The 23728-nt window shown below is 34.8% G+C and overlaps 1 long non-coding RNA gene across 1 annotated transcript in view; it reads right to left on the bottom strand.

Moving 5' to 3' along the window:
• Nucleotides 1–5876: 5876 nt before the first annotated feature.
• Nucleotides 5877–23728, bottom strand: part of LOC139436491 (uncharacterized) — a 32407-nt gene continuing 14555 nt past the window's right edge. The window contains exon 3 of the long non-coding RNA XR_011645752.1: nt 5877–6091. This is a non-coding gene — a long non-coding RNA (uncharacterized lncRNA). The remainder of the gene's footprint in view (nt 6092–23728) is intronic.

Below are 23728 nucleotides of genomic sequence, written 5' to 3'. Positions count from 1 at the left end.
AGTTTATTCCTTTCACATTGCCATATTCTGTTTTAAGCAGCAAATTGCTAAGATTTATCAGTAGAACCATAAAAGAAAAAAAAAAAAAAAGAACCTTTCCATTACACAGGAGGAAAAAAGTATAATACAAAGATAATTTTCAATTCATTTCATTACTAACAAACCAAGTTCAAAATCTGTCAGAAACTTGCATCACTGGATAATCTGTTGGGTCATAACTCCTTTATCGTCACCTGTTCATTTGCTTTAATATGCAATTTATTGGGTCACAATTATTTTATTTCTTTAATGCTGCTGCTCCATATTTTATACTGTTTCTTGCTCTTAAAAAAGAAAAAGAAAAAACAATGACTTTGTCCAGCAACTACGAATGTCAGAGAAGATTTCCCTCAGTTTTAAGTAGACACTGTCCTTTTTCTGTTTGTTTCAGCACTTTGCAGGGAAATCTTGCAGCATTGAAAAAACAACAACAGTAAATTTTAACTCATAAAATAGAAGTAGAGGTACTTAGAAAATAGAAGCACGTACTTAAAAAAAATTATCAACTTTTTGAATTATATCCTCTGTATATAAAATAGTTGAATGACTCTTCTTGAACAATAGGTTAGCCTAAGAGCTCTATTCCCCATTTGTAGTGCTATCAGTTTTGTTTTCTATTGATTTGTTCCTCTTATCAAGTAAAGATTTATGCCTTGTTTTTTAAACAGCCTTGAAATACAAACTGCTTCTTTAGTTCCAGACATTTCAATAGAACCTTACGTAAACTAAAGGCCTTGGTTTTTTCAATCTCATCACTGATGTCAGTACATTTTAATGTATTTTATCCACCATTAAAGAAATTAAACAAATTAGCATATGTCCACCCATCAGAGACTCAAAAAAAAAAAAAAATCAATCCAAGCCTTAAGAAATTGGACAACAAACCAAAATGAATTAAGGCAGTTCTTGATTTATAATTTGCATCTCTACTGTGTCTCCAGAATTATTTATTAGTGAGTTATGACAAAGATTAAATCCCATTTGCTATTAGAAAAATGTTTTTCATAATGTTTATTTTCTAAGAAAACCTAAAAAATAAAATCAAACATCTCCATAATTCAGCTCAACAAAGTCATTCTAGGAAAAATCATGTTATCCCCCCCTGGTGTAAAGTCAGCTGTGGGAGGAGGATACCCCCTTCCTAAGCCTGACATTAAATGAATAACCTTTAGCAGTAGAACTTCAGTAGTAGTAAATGAGATTCCTAAGTCTCCAGTAATAGCAAGTGGTGAAAGATATGAAGGTTCATTGAATCCTCAAAGCAGAAAGAAGCTCTGTTTCCAGAGTTCATAATTGAAGCATATTGAGTAAAGCAAAGTATCTGAGCTACTAAAGCTTGGAGACGGACACCCAGAAAAACTAGATATAGATAATATATGTATATTTTTTAATTCATTTTTTAAAAAATATTACATTCAAAAAATATGAGGTCCCCACATACCCCCCACCCCACCTCACCACTCCCCCCACAGCAACACTCTCCCCGGTCATCATGACACATCCATTGCATGTGGTGAACACATCTCTGAGCATCGCTGCATCTCATGGTCAATGTATAAGCAAATCATTAGTAAGTCAGAAGTAAAGCAGGCATGTATGTTCTTTTACTCTCTCTACAGAGAACTCTGCTCTTTAGTGTTTCGCTGCTGTTGTTATACCGCAGTGAAGGCTTGAGAGTAGAGTGTGGCAGGGTAGGGAGTTCAGAATGAATGTAACAATATTTACCACAATAGTGGCCACCAAACCTTAGTTATTTAAAAAATACTATGAAGTCTGCACATTCTTATGTTTTCTTGTTGTATTACATAAAGTTGACAGAGTTTGGAGACAGATTATTGACCAAATAATTTTTACGTGTCTACTGTACACTAGATACTAGGAATATAGAAGTGGCAAAAGAAAGATAATTATCCTTGACTTTTTGGACCTTACCTTCTAAGATCAACTCATATTCTATCATTTAAAATGTTAAGTCTTCTAGTTCCAGACCATTTAGAAAATATTTCAGTGATTTTAAATTTGCAATCGGTAACATACACCTTCCTACAGTGTTTTTTTTTTATTCTTTTAAATTCACGTCTAAGTTGTATTGTTACTAACAGAATTTTGTGAGACTTGAAAGCATATAATATTTACTGAGGAATTATATTCTTTCTCAGAAAAGAATTCTGGGGGAAGGGGATGGAACAGGATAGTGAAACTGCTTCGTTACCAAAAGCTTTGTGCGCCACCTAACGGTTAACCTGGGTTTCACTGTATTGTTAGCCCTCCATTGTTTTCTGTGGTGGGTAAAATAGTGTTCAAAAGCCTAAAATGGAGGCTGATGATCATATCCATTGCTTGGTTAGTGTGGAGATTACGTGATAGAAAGTAACCAAAAAAATTCTCAGCACCGTTACTGGCACATGAGAGACATGTAATAAATATCTGCTTTTTTTTTTTTAATGTCAAATAATGAGATATGTTCAGATATATTTAAACCTAAATTCACAGTCTTCATTTCTAGCTTATTAGGATGCAAAGCTCCTTGTGCCCTCTATTGTTCAGCAGTTCTGTCACTTTTCCTTATACAATTGTTTCAATTTCACTCTTCTAGGAAACAGTAAGCTGCTTGAGGGCATCAGTTTTAGTTCTTCTATTTTAGAACCTAGTTTCTAAAACATTTATTGTGATAAAGCCAGCACTCAAGAACTCTTTTTTTTTAATTGAATTGAATAAACAGGATTCCTGACAGAGAAGCTAACAAATGCTAACTTGAAGACGTGTTTTCCAACACCCCACATTCCTATTTTATCAAAGTAACAAACAGTTATTTTTTTTTAATGATGGTATAAAAACAATTTGTGCTGCCCATTTGAAACAGAATTTCACCATGTGAAAAATCATGGTGCTCTTACTGAACTTAACAGTTGCAATTATTTTATTTATCTCGTGGTGTTTATGTCATCAGTGATAAAGTTAACTGCACAATTTAGAATAACACAACTTGTCATAGTTGACTAACAAGATGGCAAATGATAACCTGTTTTTCATGAAGAAAAAGAAGTTGCCCCAGAGAGTGTGGAGGCTGCACTTCTTTTTTCAGGTTAATGTGACCCATTAAAATATTTCAGAGTTTCTGGTGCATTTAAAATTGGTTTATTAAATTCTTCTGTAAAGACAAAAATCTTTTTCAAAAAATATTATAATCCATTCACAAGGAAATTCTGAAAACTGAAGCAAGGGAGACCCCTTGTGGACTGACTCTAATGCCATGTACAATAAATGATCAGTTAAATAAAATGTTTCCCTAATATTTATGAGAATTCTGTAGTGACAGAAATAGCAATAATTCATTTTCAGGTGAATCGCATCAGAAATTGATTGCAAATTATTTTGTCATGTATATTTATATATACATATTTAATATAACCTAAAGTAATTCCTAAAGCCAGCAAGGCTTGGATGATCCTGGACTTGGTCAAACAAAGCAAAGCAAACAAAACAAAACTTTCCTATCCTAAGTGCTTTCTCCAACAAATCTGCCTGAGGGGATGATTCCAGAATCAACAGCATCATAATTGGCATTGGAAATCAAACATGTTTCTTTATACAAGACTGCGAATTTAAACAAAGGTGGGTGAATTTATTGTTGACTCCAGTTTGTTTAACAAATTGGTAGCTGTTATTTTAAAATGTGGCTGCTTATGCTCCTATCTTCTATCTAGAGATCACTTTAAAAGAGACATAAAAATATATTCTCTTAGTGAAATTATTCTAGTTTCTAAAGTTCAGAATGAAGTAAAACTATAACTAGATTTATGAGCAGTGACAGAGAAACAAATGCACTCACTTCCTTCTGGCTAAGTTCTTCTCTCTCTCATCTCAGTTGCAGATCTTCAAAGCAAAATTTTTAAAAATCTTGTTTTATTTTTCCCCATCTATCTTGGTTTCCCCATAGCATGACATTTTGGACAAAGAATATAAATCAATAAAAGTATATAGTTTCAAAAATAACAGTTTGGGTTATTAATTAGCTTTTCACATTTTTAATATCAGTAAACAAGCTTTACACACACTTTTAAAAGATGAGACATGCCAGATCTAGTAGTAATTTATACACTTATTGAATTTTTATTACATTGGAAAATTGCCCGGATGTTAGCAGGTAGGCATAAATTTAATTTGATTTATTTCATTTGAATACAACTCCTGATCTCCATTACAAACCTCCTCTGTTGTTTTCTTTTCTCAGTAAACTGTACTGGTTGTCTGTGGTTCATAAAGGTATGCAAGCATGCTGCTTAAAACCACACAAATGACCGTAATCCTCTCTGCACTAAAACAGTGTCATAATTTTTCTATGACGTAGATTGTTCTTTTTTTTATTAAAGTAAAATATATCCATGCAGGGAAAGAAGCAGTAAAACAGTGACAGAGTGACAGCTAAACTGTTCTGCGTACAAAATTGATCTAAATTCAGGCATTTGGAAGCAGCCTAAGAAGCTGGTAGATGTGAGGGGAGAACAGAGGGGTTGGAAATACGCACAATTAGTAACAAATTAAGGGATTTTAGAGAAATGTCATTCAGTGAGAAATTCCTGGTTAGGAGTAATGGGGAAAGGAAGGAGGAAGCCAAATACTTTAAAATACGATGTCGAATTTCAACTTTAGATTTTGTACTGTATTGTTGTTCCACCCTTCCCATCAATACCTCTGCAAAAGTTACCAAACCAAAAATAGTTTATGTGGGTGTTGTTTTCAGGTAGGCATAGAAAAGGAGCTGAAAGACATGGCTAATTAAGTTTGGGGTAGAGAGGTTTAGCACTACAAAGTACAATGTGACAGACGGAGCACCCAATGGGAACAGAAAATCAAGTAAAAGTATCACCATCAGGGCATAAAACCTCAAGAAATCAAAGAAATCCTTGGAACTCTATTGATTTTCTACAAGAGATGGGTCATTGGACAGGATTATCCCAGGTGATAGCTGGATTCCATAATCATTGTAAATTCCTCTAATCTCTACCATAACAGTCTTAAAATTGGTCTGCCTCTAGCCCCCTACACAATACAAACATTTTAACCCTCTGCTTGAAATACTGCAGTGGCTTCAAAGCACTTTCAAGATACAGTCTTTACCTATACCTCCTGCTTCCTCACCTACCACTTCACAACTTTGTCTTTCTTCCCTAGCTAATTTGACTTACTAGCCTCCTTACTATGTCAGACTCCACTACACTGCAAAGCCAAGGCCTGTGATATTTTCTATTCCTAAATGTTTTCACTCTTCTTTACCTGACTTATTTAAGCTTTTCTTTATACCTGTGCTTCCTTTCCAACTAACAATTAGCTCACTAACAGCAAGGCAATTCTTGAGCAACTTTTCTGTAATCTATCTATTTAATATTCTATACCAATCTGGCCAATTACAGGATCAGTACACTTTATTATGGGTCTTCTTTCATTTTAACAACATTAATGGGAAAGGAAAGAGTCTGCTGGAGGACTATCAATTAGCATCTTTCTCTGGTGCTGCCAAACCTACTACTACCACCTTTGAAAACAATATTACAGATGTTTTCACCTTACCAAATGATCTCTATGAAAATGCCCTTCATCCTGACCATCCCCCATCCTGGATCCTGGGAGGCAGTTGTTTTGCAGAACCACCATTTCATGAAGCCAAGTAATCATTAATCTAGCCTGAACTGATAGACTATTTTTTCCAAGCAATTATCAAGACTAATTCTATCATACCTTATAGCCTTCCATATCTCATTCTTACAGAAGCCCAAGACTCCCAATGCATCCCTCAAATCCGTATTTTACCACCTGTAGTAGGTTGAATTGGGTACCTCAGTTTGAACATGTTCTTGGTCTTGGTCCGCATTGTGGTTGATGTGGACCCATTGTACATAGGATCTCTTGAAGGAGTCATGTTAGTTAAGGTGTGGAACAACTGAATCAGAGTGGGCTTTAATCTGGATTACTGATGTCCTTTATAAGCAGAATGAATTTCAGACAGACCAAGAGAAGCCACAGGAATGAAGAAGCTGAAAGTCAACAGGACCTGGAAGAGAAAGGAAAAGATGCTGCTGTGTACATTGCCATGTGACAGAAAAGCCAGAGAAGCCCAAGGATCACTGGCAGTCAGACCTAGAATGTCACAGTCTTTGGGGAGAAAGCATCGTCTTACCAACACCTCGATTTTGGACTCCTCCTACCCTCAAAGCCATGAGCTAATAAATTCCCATTGTTTAGTCCAACCCATTGTTTGGTATTTAATTTAGCAATTAGAAAACTAAAATGCCAACCTATTCTTCTGTTTATCCCATAATCTGAGCTCTATAAAATCTTTCCTTCTTACTCTCTGAAACTCCTGTGGCATGGCCAGCAAAAACCTTTAATCCTTAAATTTGATTGGCTTTTCTCTAGTACGTTCTCACCTTAACTGAAACCTGACTTCCATGAGAATACTATTTTCCTGCAGTGCTCTTAGAAAACTTGTTTTTGTTCATACGCAAAATTGAGTTATGGAATCTTCTTATTAAAAGATTTGAAGGATATATTTTTAAATTATTATAATAAAATGGAGGGAATTGTATGGTAATTGCCTCAATGTATGGTGGATATTTCTGACCTCACCTTTTTTTCAAGTCCCAAATAGCAAATAAAATTCATGTGGACCTATATGTTTCCTTCCTCAATTTACTACTATATCAGGCGGAAGGGGGAGGGAAATGAATATTAAATTTCTACCAATCAATAATAAAGTTTCTTATTTTCTCTGCTGTTTCACAAAGATTTCTAAATTAAGTCAGATTCTTGATAATGTCTCACATTCTATATGATGATGCATTTTCAGGGTAATATGCTTTTCTCTGCAGATGGATGAAACTTATCACCCAGATAATGTCAATAATTCCCTTTCCAGCAATCCTTTATACACTATTGAAGGAACCGTTTCTTCTACATTTATGCTGACTTGGAAAATCAGCAGTGGCTTCCACTTCATGTATAAAAAAGAACCACATACAAGGAGCAAAACAATAACCAAACAGTAGCAACAGTGCTTGCGTAGGCCATGATATTTCAGTGCCTGCAAAAGGTAAGCATCTAAACATAATTCAGAAGAAAACTGAAGTGTATATGAAAACAAAATAAGTATTATTCAGGAAGAATAGAAATCATTAAGAAACAGATCTATGGCAATTGTCAGAAGAGAGAATGGCAGTAGTACACAGGCATTATTTTGAAAATTCTAACTCTTGGTAGGTAACTAGGTATTAGCAAATTCCCATAATGCTTAAGTTTGTTTCACATTTTTATCACGTTCTTACCTTAAGAGAATTCTACCTCCCTATAGTACCCTCAGGTGGAAGCTTAATTTTGCTCACACCCCAGAATTTGTAGGGGGGAGAGATTTTCATCTCCTTCTTCCTTATTGTTGTTTTCAATCTAATTTTTCTCCTTTGTTGTTCAAACCACAGATCATCTTAAATGGATTGCTATTGTTATATCCTGGCTATTCAGTGCTTGATTATCATAAACTGACCTCCCAGTTCCTCCTCTTGATTTAGTGAAGACATTACTCTTACTATTTTCTATCTTTAAGATCATTCTTAATTGTGTCAACTGTAGTGAAAAATGTACCAAATAGTAATAGCTAACACATCAATTGTATTTACAATATGCCAGGCACAGTTCTAAGATGTTTATGTAGATAAAATCACATTTAATTATAACAAGAACCCTATAAAGTGAGAACTATTATTATTTCATCAGTTTTACAGATGAGAAAACTGAGATACAGGATTATTAAGTAACTCACTTGGTTCCTCTAAGAAGAGGGAGCAACACTATTTGGACCCAAGTAATCAAGAAAATCACAGCTTCTGCTATGTGAATGTTGTTTTTTGCTTCCATACTTAGTCCCTTTGACAAAATAACATTTCCTTTTGCCTAACTTCTGCAAATACAAGGACTCTCACATTTTTTTATTCCCTTTTTAGGTTGTCTTTGCTATCAAACTCCAAAAATAAATTATATTTCCAGTGTGATATCCCTAGGACAAGTGAGGGTGGGGAAATTTCTCTGCTGATACAGACATTTATAACTATTCTAACAAGTTCTTAGCTTGCAAAAATAATTTTCATAGCTGTCTTGTTCTTGGGATTTCAAAATGATAATCTCTTTTTCACAACCTACTTGTTTAATAATCAATATTTAAATATTCATAGTTTTCATCTTGTCTTGTTCCAAAAAAGATTTAAGTTGACAAAATTTTTTGCATAGCATACAGAAAATTAAAATTAAAACAAATCATTAAAATAAATAATAAAATGAATTCACATTGAAATAAATGCAAGAATGTAAGGTGTAGCTTGCTAGGAAGTTAATATACATAATGTGGTCTCCCTAAATATTTGCTTAAAGTGTGACATAAATTTGTCTCTGTAATTTTTAGCAGCCAGTTTTCAGGGGTAACACAAATGCTACATGATTCACAATGCATGTAAGATTAAGATAAGTCATTTTCTTCGGGGAAGCACAACTTTCAATGGAAATGAGATGGGAGAGAAGTTTCCCCAATGGTTCCAAATAAGAAGACATTGTAGAATATTATAAACAACAATTTCAACAAAGCCATAGAGCAAGTAAAGAATAGAATTCATAGTTTTAAAAAAAATAATCCCTAAATATAGGCTAATGGCCTTGCTCCAACGTGCAAATGAAGTTCTCCAAGGGACAATATAATGTAGGTTTGTAAATGCTTCAATGCTCTTAATTAATGATATTTATTTTCACTTCTCAGTCTATAGTAAAAATTCCTGTTTATTCCATTTTTGCAATTTGTCATATTCTAAATATATCACCTTCTCCATATATACATTTCTTAAACAACATTGATCTAGATTTTGTTTCTTAAAAGAAATATTTAGGAACATTGCTTTCATTTTTTAAAGATAAATTTTTTAATAAATTATGTAATCGTTATATATCATTGAGTAATGGATAACAGTGAGAGTTGAAGTTGGAGGTCTGAGTTGAAATAAGCTAGGGAAGTCACACTCAGTGACCATCTCCCAGCCCTCAACTACCCACACCCCTTCTTTTCTTTGTGTGCAGATGTTCCATTCCACAGTCTAAAGGAAATGTTAGGTCAAATAGAACATCCTTACAGCACCATGAACCTGAAACTTAGAATAAGCAGCTCCAGTTGCTTGCCATGGTGGGAATACTACACAAAGTTTGCTTGACACATGTTTTTTGCTCAGTGGCAGGCCCCCTCCCCTGGAGTGCATAAACATTCCACCCTTGGGCAGTACTGGTTTGTCTCTCTATTCCCCAAGTGTGGCAGTGGGGAGCCTCCATTCACTGACCCTGACCCAAAGTAGATCGGTCTTTCTGGAGTACTGGCCATGATGGGATATCTTCCCCTGCTCTTTTGGACCCTTCATGCTGTGTAAGTACTAAGGTGGTCATATGCTGAAAGTCTTAGTGTGCCTGAGCCAGTGTTCCCAAAGCATAGCAACTCCCTCCACAAAATAGTGCAATACATCAGATACATTTAAACCCAGACTGACACTTTGTGGCTGAGGGGACTTAGGCAAGATTACTACTCTATGTTCCAATTTATTTATTCTCAAAATCAGGATAATATTAGTATATAACTCATGTGGAGATAATAAGAATTAAATGAGCTATTATATGTAAGATATTCAATATAATGACCAACAAAGGGAAAATCCAATAATTATTAGTTGTGATGATTATAGTAATGATGATGATGATGATGATGATGGTTTTTGTTGGTAAGTTACTTAGTTACCAACACATTTTGATATATAGTGAATTTTAGTCTCTCGATTTAGATTTGTGTTTCCTGTTAAAAGTTAGATGCTACTCATAGACTTAGTATTATACAATTTTATTTCTATATAAATTATGAAATTATATTTTCTTCCTTTTTGAAACAGTGTAAGTCATTAAACAACCATCAAATAACTGAATTTTTCATTTTCTCACTGGTATAATGGAGATAATATTACCCACATTCATTTTTTTACAAACTTTAGTGGGTGTCTGTTATTAATAAAGCACTTTGCTGGCTCTAGAGAGAATAGACAACCAAAAATCTTTACACTTTGGTGATTGAGAGGGGAAATGAAACATGAATCTTGAAGGGTTTCCGTCCAATTGATCTGTGGAGGTGGACAGATATCTGGAACAAACACAATTTATCCATGTCATGGAAGAGATGTCAGATGCTGGAAATGATGGGCTATTCTGTTACTTGCTTTCTGGTCCTTAGATTTTTGCAGCTCTGAGCAAGGAAACATGTCCCTGGAACATAGAGAAGTCTGGTTCGCAGTCTACACCGAGTGCGCATGATCACTGGCCCACACACTTCCTGTTTGGAGAGATCAGTGCTGCAGGTGTGTTTCAATGTAAAAGAGAGAAAGGGTGGGTGAGGCAAAACCTCTCCACAGGACCAAGATACTTGAACAAACCAGAGTTCTCCAAGTTTCTTCTGAGTGACTGGATGGTCCAGAACTTAGGTTGACCACATTCAGATAGATTTGAAATCTCATTTGAGGCCCATTTGTGAAACATTAAGTAGTTTAAAATTAACGGAGCATATTGTGTGTGTGTGTGTGTGTGTTATTCAGGTAACAAAACACAATTAGGAACTAATAGGAGACGAGCCAGATAATCTCTGTCTAGTAGGATGTGTGGACATCCTACATGCCATGCTGAAAAAATTGAGCCTACTGTTCTCAAGAATGACTACATTTAGAATCATCAAGGGATACTAATTTTTTAATAAAATTATGCCTAGGCTCTAAGCATAATTATTCATTTTAAAAATTTAATGAAAGAGCCTGGGCATCAGTTTTTCTTAGTTTTCCATGTCTGATATGTAGCCAGTGTTTAAAACCACTGTTTCACTCAGTGAGAAGTGGTATAAAGATTTTAATTAGCTGGGTAACATGATGCAATTTTATTTTAGAAAGATCTGTCACCAGTGTGGATTAGTAGGGGCACGATTGAGCACAGTAGCATTGAATTGATTTAAAAACAACAAATTGTTAGAAAACAATCTAAAACCAACAACCTAATCAAGAGGAAATATACCACTGACTCCATCTCTGCATCATTCTTTATCGACTGGATAAATTGAATTGCTCACACATCAAAGAAGACAATTTATTTGTGTTTGGGATGATGTATCTTCTAAGGTCCTAGCACACTCTGATGCACAGTGAATTTCAGTCCCTGGGTTTAGATTGGTGTTTCCCGTTGAACATTCTGTGCTATCTAGACAAAGTAGCATATAATTTGACTTCTATATAACATATAAATTATAAGTCATCCTTTTGAAACTGTTATGTTCATGAACTAACCATGGAAAAGAAATAAAAAATAATAGGCAACAACCCACCAATTAGAGGCAACATTAAGAAATCTGTTATCTGAATTAGTTATGTTAAAACAAACAGGAAAATATATGAGAGTTCCAGAACTTGACTAATTATGGAAATGTGTGACCATTTTTAAAATCCATAGTTGATTTTACACATAAATGAAGTATTTAGTAATGGAAGGAGAAGAACATCCTTTCTAAAATTATATTCTTTCCTGACCTAGTCCTGAGAACTGAAAGATCATCATTCATTTGAGTGAAGGAACTATTTCTATTTCAATTGAAAAAAGTCAAGAATGGTTAAAAAAAAAACTCATAACACTGTATTAGCTACTAAGACCATAAAACTCTCATTATAAAATTACAACTAAAAGAGAGTAGATTGCTTATGGGTGGCATACCTGAGACAAGTTTAAATTGCACAAAGGGAAAGCGAGAGGTGTAAAGCCAGGCTGTAAAAATAACCAAGTAGTTAATCCTCAATACAGGGCATCTCAGGAAACATCTTGAGAGGAGGAAGAAAGACGAAGTCATACAAAAGAAGAAAAATGAAACAGAATTGGGTGGGTGCTGAGTCCAAATAAGAGTCATGAAGTTTTAGAACTAGAAGGAATCTTAGAGAATTTTTACATATTACAATTATTGAGCCAGCACTGGGACCTGAATATAAAGCCTTCTCCATTCAATTTCAAAGGCTTTTCTACGTCAGCTTCCACCTTTCCTTTACATAAAATAAAATATCTTTTCTTAAAATATATTAACACACATGCACATGCACACACACACCCTCTGGTATTGTTCTAGGCCAATATTGATTATTAAAGCATAGAATTATGATTGAAAGTGTGTTCAGGGCATTTCTTTCTAGTACAATATAGGCTTTGGGCTTAACATAATAAAAATGTGATAATCTACTCAATAACAGGAAAGTGTTTCTCCTTGCCCCAAATTTCTCTTTGTCCACAAATCAGTAATCCACCTCCCTTCATCACCTCACAGAGGTGAGACAAATCAGTAATTCATCTCCCTCCATCACCTCATAGAGGTAAGGATCTCCCTCCATCACCTCATAGAGGTAAGAAGAAGAGAAAGATCTTTCGTTCACAACTTCTCACCTATGGCTGCACATCACTGCAACCACCTAAGAAATGTTTAAAAACACTAAGTTTGGTCCCATCCTAGTTATTCTGATGTAATTGGTTGAACCATGTTGAAAACCATTGTATTAGGTGGGTTTGGGAAAAAAGAATTTATAGGTCCATCTTAATTTGTCACAGACTTTCAATGCAAAATATATGAAATAGGTTGACTTTAAAAATAGGAATTTATTAGGATAAAATCAAGGCTGTGAAAATGTCCAAAATCAAGCATCATGAAGAGATGCTGCCTCACCAAAAACCAGCTGCTCACTGTCTTGGTCTCCTGCCACATGGCAAGGCAAAATGGCAGCAGTTCTCTGCCTTCTTTGCCAGACTCACTTTCTCACTGAGCTCAACTGTGGCCTATCAGGCATATGGTTCATCTCTCCCCTTTCCCCCAGGCTTCATTGCTTCAGCTTCAGCTGCTCTGCTGATTCCAACCTGTGGCCTCTCTCTCAGCCTTTCTGTTGTTCTACAAATGCAGATGATCCTGGAGTCCTCTCTCACATGGCAGGGTAAAATGGTAGCTCCCTTTCTCTATCCTCTCCTACATTTATATAGGACTCCAGTAAATGATTAGGACCCAGCCTGGGTCCCACAGACTATTCAAAGACCCTTGACTACAGAGATCTAATCAAAAGTGACCTAATCAAAAGATTCCTTAACTAAATCTAACCAAAAGGTCCCATATACAATAGGCTTACATGCCCCAGATTGGGTTAGCTTAAGAACACAATTTTCTGGGGTCCAAAAGAGACACAAACAAGCATGAGGTCCCTCTGTCTTGTCACCCACAAACATAGCCTTCTGTCACCACTGTTGGCTGAATAACCTAAATCAGCCACCAGCTATCTTCAGTTCCCAATAATGCTTGGGCAGTTTATTCTGAGGTCTAGGCTTAGGGGGCAAGTGTTGGAAACATATTTGACCACAAATAAGGGATGATCATGAAACTACTTATTTTTTATGTGATTCCAGTCTTAATCTATCAATTGGTTTAGAACCCATAAGAGGAAAGTAGTGCAGTCAGTGATGAACTTCGAAATACAACTGTCAAAGTCTAAGACATCTAGAGAAAAATATTTTGCACAGTCATTAAATATGAAGTCACATTGTTTAATATATATTTCATGCTTCCTTAAGGTACTATATCTAAGTAAAATTCAGAATGTGATTTCAGCCAGGAGTAAAAAGATTGATCTTTAAATTATATCTAATTTACATATAATTTGCATTAACCGACCTTAATGCCAACCTTTGGAGATTTTTAAAAATTATGAATAGGGGAAGGTTAATCAATCAATCTATCTGTTTATCTATCTATCTAAGAAGGATATTTTATTCCTTAATGAAAAACATAAATGCATATTAGTACCTTTAGTTTATGCCTTTCAAAAACACTTGGACATGGTTCAGTGGTTGAGCACTTGCTTCCCATGTACAAGATCTTAGGTTTATTTCCCTGGCTCCTCCTAAAAACAAAACAAAACAAAGCAAAACAAAAAATAACAAACAAACAAAAAAACCCACTTGTTTGCCAAATGATCAGAATGAACAAAGAGTCTATATCTAGAAAAAAATTATATCTAAATTAACCAAAAGAGGGAATTTTAATATGCCTATGTATTATTTTCACAATAAATCAACATTTATTTTTATTCATCATTTGAGAAATGTGGCCTTTACATTTTATTAAAATTGACTCTATTCATACAATTATTTTTAACATTAAACCTATATTTACTCATATTTCAATTAATACATAAATTGTACTAAGAACATTTTATAAAAGTCCTTTCAAGGGCATGACCAAGGCACCCTGCATAATTTATGTAAAATATTAAAAAAGAAATTATGTTTCTGGGAAATTAGATATTTAAATAAATTTGAATTTTAGATTAGTTTTCTGTCCATATAACACAGACACACATATTACATACTTAATCTTTGGCGAAAACAACTTTGGTTTCCTGTTGATTTAAGTTTGCTTACATTTAAATGAAAACATAGGTATTATTTCAAAAAAAGTGGAAAACTTTATGCATATCTATCATCTATCTATCTATCTATCTATCTATCTATCTATCTATCTATCTATCTATCTTTCTAAAGTTGTATGTATTAGTGCTATCTTACATCCCTTGATCATTGCGAGCATTCATGTTCTGTCCCACATTGTTTTTAAATGGAGAATAAATTGTGCAGGACCTTATCTTTGAGATTTTATTTACCTTTGAAATAACATTTACCAAAACTGCTGCTGAGAGGTATATGTTCAGTGCCTCACTCCACAGAAAATGTGTCTGGTTGTTACCTTTTTCAGTTGTAGTCACTGGACTGACCATTTCTAGTTTATGCTCCATCATTCCTACACTGTAATTCTCTACAAAAGGTCAGTCCATTTCTCACCAGTATCGCAGTCTTTAGTGCTTATTCTTTGAAGTTGTGTAGGGACATTTAGGACTGAGACTAGAAGAACTGAGTCATCCGTCTTTAATGCCTTCTGTTCTTTGGCTTCAGCACAAATCTTTCATCTGCTGCTTCCTTTTCTGTTCTTGAATAAGTCACAGACTCAGGGATGCCTTCTTCCCTGGAAGCCTAAAGTCCTTAACAAGTGCCTATAGAAACCCGCCTTCCACAAGCTTAAAATATCATCCCACTTTCTCATCAACTGTACATACATCCTGAATCTTATTTTATGAGGGACTATTTTCAACAAGCTGCAGAATGTACATAATACGAAAAATATATGCATGCTAAGATAGCACTTCCCAAAGTGATAAGCTATGGAATATTAATCCCAATAAAATGCCCTAGTGCAGTGATATGGGGAGAGAGGGTGGGTGGATGGGGAAAGTTTCAAAACAAAATTTGGAAAGTTTACAGTCACAATGCAAAATAGCATATAGAAAGTCCTGTGTCTTTCAGTAAAGATATCAGCTGAAACTTGTAAATCCAATGTTTCTTAAAAGGAATAGCCCATAAAGTTATGTTTGTCATCTAACACCTGTTAAGCTTCTTTTGAGGAAAGTCGCGTGTGTACTCTTGCTCCAAATAACATCAAATTGTTGCTTGGGTATTATCCATTATGCTATTTTCTACCCTCTGCATGACACTTGGACTCGTCCCATAGAGGACCAGTCTGGAGACCTGGTGAAAATCAGTACTCTCACACATAAATCTCATAGAAGTTACAGTTGGGACAAACTAAAAGGATGGATTCTCAGCAAAGCTAGAAAGACTCAGTGATGCTGGCTGGGTCTGGACTCAGGACTCCCAGTTCCTCAGAGCAGACAAGCTTGATTACCAGCAGGGGTATTATTCAACCTGAGCAGGGAAGAGTGCTGCCAGGCTATTTCAGCTATATCAATGGGACTCTAGCATAATTACTTACATGCTGAAGTAACTTACATTACTTACATATTTGTAAAAAATAATTTTAGCAAGCCTTCAGATCTAACTGTAACTTTCAGAATGGAGGATGTCCATACAATGGAGGGAGACTGGGCTTTCAAAACATCAGTTACATTGACTCATCATTTGAATCTCACATGGCAACAGAAGCACAAATACTCCATTTATTAAACATTCTGAAGAAATGTGAATCCTTTCAAATACTAAGAGACTACATCATCACATTTGTATTGAAAATGTCTTTATCTTTAGTTCTGTCCAAAGATGACTAGAAATGAAATTTGAAATGAAGCCCCATATATTCTTTCCTAGATTTAGCATCTCCCTTTAACAAAATATTCTTGCCTACAATATTTCCTAATGAGCCTTTTCTGCTTTCTTTTCATATGGTTCCATCTTACCATTTTTATAATGTGTAATTTACTATGATTTGATTATAATGCAACCAAATTCTATTTGATTACCTAATATCACCATTTGCTCAGCCATTACAAATCCATTGGGATTGCTTACAAATGATATGTAAGATGCAGAAAACAGAAGGAAATGCTAGAATCAAAGGCAGTAAAAATGCTATTTGAAATTTATTATCTTCATGCTAATCCCAGTTATCTGTCTAAAAGGTAGCAGCAAGTTTGTTAACAGAGAAGAATTATAATACAAATGTGCTTAAAAAATAAAAACTGGACTTATACTTAAAATTTTATCCAGAATGCAAAAGTACTTTCATTTGTTTCTTTGGTTTTACTTTCAATAGCCAGTTACAAATCTAATTCTGTGTGTTGTCAGCTTGTTGTACTTGAACCCAAATCTTCCATTTATGAACTTGAACTTCAACTCTATATTGTCAAAAAGACTATGCATTATTGCAGTGTTAAGAGCATGAGTCCATTTAAATGTAAACTATTTTATATTTATGACTTAAAATGAAAATCAATTAAAAGTCCAGTATAAACCACAAATTGATTAATATCAAAATCTTGCCAGCTTAAGAGACTTTCATGAGCTCAGGCTACAGATGCCTGACTATAGTGGTTTTTGTTTTGTTTTGTTTTGTTTTTAATGTATATGGGCATTTATTGAAAATGACATCAAAATAGAAGAATAGTTTAATATCTTCAATTTGCTTTTTAATAGAAATGAAAAATTAGGAAAGAAGAACACTATATGGATGGAGCAAAAGTAAAATATTTTACTGTGCATAGATCCATAATTTCAAAAATATTTTTATGAAGAACCAGAGGAAGTGATATAGTCAGAAATTAGACAGGCTCAAGGATTTTGGTTGATTCAGACTTAGTCTTTTACTATACACTTAATTGTTTATGTATGTTTATATATAAATTATAAAGATAATAATAAGAGGATTGGTTGGGGAAAATACTTTGTTTAATAGTAATATTTTTACAATGCTCTTTAATCATTAGTTAAAAAGGTTTAACAACATTACAATCTATTGGTGGTAGGGTGCGTTATTAGTGTTCTGCATAACTATAGTGTTTTGATCAGTAATTTTTTAGAATTTTTGAAGCAGTTAATATTGTGGGCATTAAAATTCTGTGGCAATATTTTGGGCATTTATAAGGTAAAAGATTTACTTAGGAGGAAGTTATATCCTGTTTATTATTTCATTGCCTTATAATATTTCAGTAAATTATCTCTACTGAAAACTACATCATTTTTATTATGACTACTACACTATGCATTTTCATGATTGAAAATGCATAACTTAGGTAATGCCCCTTATTTTAATATCAAAGAGGAAAGAACAAACTTATTTGTGGACTTTTCAGCTATTAGTGGATCATTAAACTTGGGAAACAATCAAAATGGATCATTCTATTAAAATTAATATAGTAATCTAAAAAGTATGATTGCTACAGGGGGAAATGATAATGATGTTCCATTTTAGCTTAATTAGAAATCATATCTTTGAAAATGAAAAAGATTAAAAAGTCATATGAATATATCTTTCTGGGAATTATTTATTCATAGCTTTAATGTGTATCACAGTCATCAATGGATCATGTATTATTGCCCTAGGAAGGAGATCTTGAAACTTTTTGATGGCATACATAAGTTGTATAGAGAGCTCAGATCCTCTTATGGGCTGGATTGGCAAGGTTTTGTCACATGAAATTTTAAAAATAAAGAAGAAAGAAACAAAAATTGAACATATAACTCATAGGTTTTTGTGAATACTAAAATAAAAGGAAATGTAAAGAATCCTATACAGTATTAGTATGTAGTAGGGACTCAATGACAATCACAATCATTATTATTACAAACAGACTGGTGAAAATCCTTGAAATGGAGTGTGAGGCTCTAAAAATTCTACTAGTGAGAGCCCATGATCTACTTCCTTTCTCATCTTCTTACCCTTCCTTATTAGAAAACTGTCCATCACAGATCTATGTAAACATTTGCCTCTATTATCAATTTTCCATTGTGACTAGGACTATGAAAAAGAAAAAACAGAAAATCTTGACTAGATTATTGAGGTGAAATGAAGCAGAGCAGCAATGTGGGATTTCTTGAAATTTTAAAATGAAAATGCCTTTTTGTTTAGAGAAAAGCAACCTAAGTGAAAATGTATTTGTGGGAGAACCTGGCATATTTAGTAGGACTGATAAGAGTGATTAGTTTACTCAAGGGAAGGGCCTGGAAGAAAAGTTTAGATCCCAATGGAAACAAAGTGGGCTTAGTCATGTAAACTCTAAAGAAGCTTTTTAGATCCTGAAACCCTCTTATGTTTAGGGCAAGAAAAATACTTCCTTATTATAGCTAATTTGACCTAAAAATAATTAATAAAAGGACGAAATATTTTGTTACCAGATATTTTTAAACCTTGTTATAATGGGGGAGCAGGGAGGGAAGGAACATAATTTCATCAGGATGGAATAAAACTATTGCCTTACATAATTTCCCAAATCACAGTTCCCCATCTTTCCCAAATAACCGAGTGTTAATTATTTTGGTCACTCTCTTGAACTCTAGCCCAATTTCCTTGTTAACAGTTTGCCTGTCTAGGATTTCAAGAATATTATTTTACCTGTGAAGCAGGCAATTTCAGGACGAATTACTCAGTTGTTGATACTGAGTATCAAAAAGATACTAGAATAGCTTTCATCTTTCAGGTCTATCTGTACTATATGACCATGTTACATAACTGGCAAAGATGGGTTATGTGCATCAATCCCCAGTTTGTTTTCTTCTTCACAGCAGGCTAGGACAATTAACCCAAAAGCCCACTGCACCATATCAAATTCTTACACAACTGATTGTTTAAAATATATTTCAAATAAGCATATTTTTAGCCATTTAGAGCTCACCTGCTTTGCATATCCCATGAAATTTCACCCAACATCTGTTAGCCATAGATAAGACAGACTCTGGTGCTATAAAAGCTCTCAAGCTGCTGCTGTCCTCAGAGGACAGCATGAGGGGAGAAACTCCCCATCATGCTGCTAAACAACATCACCTAAATATGTAAGCCCTTTCTCCTAGTCCCCTCCCTTCTGGGAGTTTTCTATTTCTGGGTGGTGGCCCTTGAGTCACTGCCCCTAGCATATCTGCTGTGAGAGACTTCCTCTCTCACACAAACCTGTCCGGTTGCTGCCCCTCTCCCCCCAAAATAGTTGGCTTTGTGTTTCTGCCATTGAGTGGTCCCATTTTTTTCCTTGATCAACTCCCAAATTCTCAAATTCACAACAGATCATCTGTATTTTCAGTGACTATCCAATTGCTTTTGACTTGGGTCAAGAGGAACTGACTATAAACTAAACTACATTACACAGCTGTGTAATTATGGATATAATTAAAACTTTGTATTTTAATTTTCCTATAAGACTAAAAGTCAACAGACACTGTCTGTCTTCTTGTATGCTAGATAATAGGACATTAAACAGAGTTGTCTTGTCCCTTACCTTTTTTTCCTGCTGCTTGAGATAACTTGTGCCTGATACTGATATCTGACTACTTGCCACAGTGAACAGGATGTTTAGAACAAAATTTGAATGTTAAATTCTTTAAATAGGTTATGAATACATACATGTAAAAAAGTTTAAAATAAGCATAATACCCTGAAAAATATATCCTATAGAGACTATGAAGTAGGGATATCTTGGTAACTGACTTTCTTTGCAATTCTAAGTTTGAACACGTTCTGGTGATACTGAGGTGATAAATGACGACCACTTGTTTTTGAATGCACTGCAGTGTTCTCAAACTGCATTCTGCATTCATAGTGTATATTGTGTTACACCTAGATTGATGAGGTGCATTGCTTAAGATGAGGTAGCCCCTGGCAGATGAAGTATCTCCAGTCATGTGTGTATAAACATGGACAGGAAGGAAGTGGAAGCCTTCGAGCTTTCAAAAGATATGCATGTTATCCTCTCTCAAGCAGACTTATCATTTTCAATTGTATGTCCACTTCTGCAGCCTTTGTAGGATGCCTGAAAACTCCTCTTTCTTCCATAAAAAAATAGTGTGGACTTCTCCAATTTATACTTTAACTGGCTGGCTTTTTGTATTCTTTAAATAAAGAGACCGCACTCGATTTATCTGTCATCTGCTTCTGGTCTTGCCTTCAGTCTAATTCTAAACCTCTTATTTACACTAGTAGGATACTTCAGTACTAAAGTCTCTTGTTATTCTAATTAATCCACCAAATAATTCCTAAGAGTAGAACAAAATAGGTATTTTATATTCCTGTTTTACATTGGAGTGAATTCTGCAATAGAGAGAAATTACCTGAAACCTCAATGCAGATAAAAGGTAGATCTGGAAAGTAAAGGAAGGTAACAGGATTCAACTTCCACCTGCTTTTACCATATTTCAATGCCTGTATCAAATTCCATAGCACATTCTCCAAAGCAAATCCACTACATTTTTGTAAGGATCAAAAGCAATGAAATAAGTGAAAGGGGGTTTTCATATGAGACTAGTTTGTGGAAGTTCCTCTGTCCCCTTTTCTAGCTCCTGACAAGTAGAATATTTATTATTTTTAAAATATCTAGGATAAAAGATGATAATTAAATCTCAACTAAAAAATATGGGTTTGTCACAGGGAAGAAGGAGAGAGAGGAATATGTAATTGAAGAAGACAGGCAAAGAAACAACTATGATATCAAAGATGTGGGATTTTTATTGTTTGTTTATTTGTTTTTAAGGAGATAACAAGGATGGAACTTAGGACCTCGTATATGGGAAGCAGGTGCTCAACACTGAGCTACATCCACTCCCCACACTCCCCAATGAGAGTTGGTTTTTCCATTTGTTTGTTTGTTTGTTTTTGCTTTAGGACGTACTGGGGATCAAACCCAGGACTTCATACGTAGGAAGCAGGTGCTCAACCACTTGTGCTACATCCTCTCCCTTCAAAGGTTTTTATATGTACCCAGTACTTTTAGAGGTAAGATTGAGTATGGGAAGGATAAAATATACCAAAAGTAAACTCACCAAGGAAAAGCCTGTTTTGGAAAGACTCGGTTGATACATTTTAAACTAATAATGCTGAATCAAAAGCAATAACCCTGGATGCAGAATTTTGTCAATTAAAGCCTGAGACAAAAGCACTGTTTTCTTTCAAAGAGCTTCCTGAATAAATATTTTCCAAGAAATGATGCTTGAATCTTTCATTTTCTATGTTTTGTCTTTTAAAAGTACTCTTTCACAAGCTGTTTAAATAGTGAATACAAAATGGGCTTATGTTAACATTAATATTGTCTTCCTTATAAACTACAATCTTGATTCCATCTGCACATAGCCTTTTAAGAAACCTGAGAAGAGGACCTGTATGTAAGGTGTCCATAACCAGTTTGCTCACAGTTCTTGGCACTTAAATGTTTATAAATAAAGCTCCAATAAACAAGTAAAGAGAACTAAGTTAAAAAGCTAAATGATTTCCTATATTAATAACTAAAACTAAAAGTCTGGGAAGGATCATTATTGGTTATAAGTAGGTGACATTATAAACTGCATTACACACTCATAAGTCTATAAGTTCTATAACTGATTATATCTCCAACTCATCTATATATTGAAGAAAAAGAAGCCATACCATACTGCCTAAAAAAAACAACAGAAAAATCTTGATCTAGGTTATTTTTCACAAACAGTTTTTAAAGAGTAAACTTTCCTTACAATCATATTTAAGAAGAAACATTAATGTCAGAAGTATCCCTTTAGCTTTAGCAGCCTACTGGAGAATAACATTAACTGACATTAATTTAGGACTCCATATGTGAAAGCTACAATTCTAGGTACTCCACATATATGGTCTCACTTAATAGTCACAATAATTTTATGATGTGGCCATTATTAATACCCTCACTTTCAGAATTCCAGTCAACCTGGTTTGTGGTATATGCTGCTCCAGGGTTCAATTTCCCCACAAAATCTTTGAACAGCTAGAAAAAACTGACAGAATCATGTCAAAGAAAAACTGAGGATTTAATTTTTTTTTTGTTAATGTTTATTTTACCAACAAACTATTCATGAATTGGTCAGTTTCGAATCAAGAGTTTACCACTCTTTACCGGAGCTCTGATGAAGGACTGGAAAGGGGAAACTTATAAAGGACAAGTGCTAAACCAAGTGAAGAAATGTTCAGAGTGACTGACATCAAGTGTCCCTGTTACCTAGAAGGGTCTTACTCATTAGGGGGCAGATATATATGGATTAGTATGGCATGCTTGTCCATTCTGGTATGCCATCTCTACTGGATGAAAGCTGGTTTATCTCCAGGTTTTGCTTATCTGCAATTGTGTAGGTAATGTTACATGGTTCCATTTTCTCAAAAAGCCCTTAGAGATCAATTGTTTTTGTCTTCTGGAAAATCTTTTCTCAGAAAATGGATTGATACATATATAGGGAGACAGAGAGCAGACAGGTGGATTGATAGATGGACATATAGAATGATAAGGCAAATGTGACAAAATGTTAAAATTAGTGTATCTGGGTATCTGGGTAGGTAGGGAATGTATTAGAATTCTCTGTATGGGGGTCGTATTACTTTTGTAACTCTTCTGTAAGTTTGAAAGTATTTCAAAATAAAAGTTAAAATATTAGTAGTTTGAATTTATATGAATACAATTATCCTGAAAGCTAGTTATATATATGAAAAACTTGAATCTGAGAAAGGTTAGTTAAGCTAACCCAAACCTACTGTGACAGTTTGAAGCTGTGTGAGCCCCAGAAGATCATGTCCTTAGAGCTAATCCATTCTTGTGCAGGTAAACCTATTGTAGGTGGAGACTTTTGACTAAATTACTTTAGTTAAGGGTCTTTGATTAGTTTGCATGACCCACAGTGGGTCTTAGTCCTCTTACTGGAGTCCTTTATAAATGGTAGAAACATGCAAAGGCACAGAAATGCCCAGAATCTGAGAGGGAAGGCCCCGGGAGCCAGAAGCTGAAATCAATGGAACATAGAAGCTGAGAGGAGCCACTGAAGCCAGAAGCTGAAAGCAACAAAGACAGGAGGAGAGGGGAGAAAAGAGGAAATGCTGCAATGTGTCTGATCACCCACAGCTGCAAGGTAGGGAGAAAGCATCTCCTGATGATGCCTTGATTTGGACACTTTCATGGCCTCAGGACTCTAAGTGTACAAGTTAATAAATCTCCATTGGAAAAGGCAGCTCATTTATGATTTATTGCCTTGGCAGCCTTTAGCAAATTAAACAGCAATTGGTATCAGGAGAATGGGGTGCTGCTATGCAAAT

The sequence above is a fragment of the Dasypus novemcinctus genome, chromosome 15 (assembly GCF_030445035.2).
Source record: "Dasypus novemcinctus isolate mDasNov1 chromosome 15, mDasNov1.1.hap2, whole genome shotgun sequence".
NCBI lineage: Eukaryota > Metazoa > Chordata > Mammalia > Cingulata > Dasypodidae > Dasypus > Dasypus novemcinctus.
Note: the sequence above shows the minus strand (reverse complement) of the source record. Positions and strands in the feature narration are given on the sequence as shown.